The sequence below is a fragment of the Moschus berezovskii genome, chromosome 15 (genome assembly GCF_049115385.1).
Source record: "Moschus berezovskii isolate FMDL1 chromosome 15, NW_MosBer_1.0, whole genome shotgun sequence".
In the NCBI taxonomy this organism is placed as follows: domain Eukaryota; kingdom Metazoa; phylum Chordata; class Mammalia; order Artiodactyla; family Moschidae; genus Moschus; species Moschus berezovskii.
In genome coordinates, this window is record NC_142474.1 from 23,327,877 (window position 1) to 23,329,129 (window position 1,253).

Genomic DNA, 1,253 nt, shown 5'->3' on the forward strand with positions numbered 1-1,253 from the left:
CAATGCAATGGACATGAACTTGGGCAAACTTTGGGAGATGGTGAGGGACAGAGAGGCTTGGCGTGCTGTAGTACATGGGGCCACAAAGAGTCTGACACAACTGGGCAATTGAACAACAGCAACAACTTTCTGTAGTAGAAGGTCAGCCCTCCTTTCCATCAAGATCCAAAGAATGGAGAATTATTCCCAGACGAAAAGGGATTCAGATGCTGAGTGTCCAAAGATGCGGCACCAAGTGATCCCTACTAGGGACTATTATCCTCAACCCTTTCCTTTTACCTGGAGTGTTTTCTGTTCCACTTTGACCTCTCTGATTGCCAAGGCCAGGACGAGGGAGAGAAGAGGGAGATGCCTAGAGTGCAACCTAGACGGAGGCCCTCACTCTCAAGGTCATGCAAGTGTCTCCTTACCTGCTGCACCTCCTTCCCCTCACCCTAATCCCGACCTTGTCGATGGCATCCTGCGTTTCCCTTTTTCAGCGCCCACCACGCCTGCACCTATGCTTGTTCAATGTTTGTCTTTATGATAGACTGTAGTCTCCCGGAAGACAGACCACAGATGATTCATTTTCTGTCCCAGAACAGAATCGGCATAAACTGGGGACTCAACCAATATTATTTTAGCGATTGTCTGACTTAATGACTTATACGTTTGGCTTAAAATAGACAGTAGAAATGGCCTTGCAAGAAAATTCCTTCTTTTAGGCATAGCTTCACATTAGAATAGTCTGATATGAATAAGCATGGAATGATACAAAGAATACATGTTGAGATAATAAGACAAGATGCTTAGCAGGAATGGGTAACACTGTCCATTACTGTCATACATTGGTCAATCCTTCTATTATTGCTGAGCAGATTGAAAGGTATGCTTTTGTGAGTCAAGTGACATCTCTGAATATCGGGAGTTCTTGAGGACAGTGAATAACTGGCAGAGTTCATCAGCAGTATCCTGAGCATTAGGAAAAGAGAAATGAACGTCATCATCATGGTATAGGGATCAGGTCCTTCCTCATTTCCCAGAACCACGAGGAACGAGTGAAGATCAGGAAACCCCAGTAACAACTGGCTCTGGACATCTCACTTACTTTGCAAGTGGTATCTTGGAGTGAAATTAAAAAGAAAAAACAGAAATACAGCATTTCCCAAGTCTTGAATGTAATGGGGCATTCATAACTGGTATGTGACTATTAACATTTTAAAGAATTTTAGAATTTTTTTTATACTAGTATCTATTTCTTTTACAGAACTTTG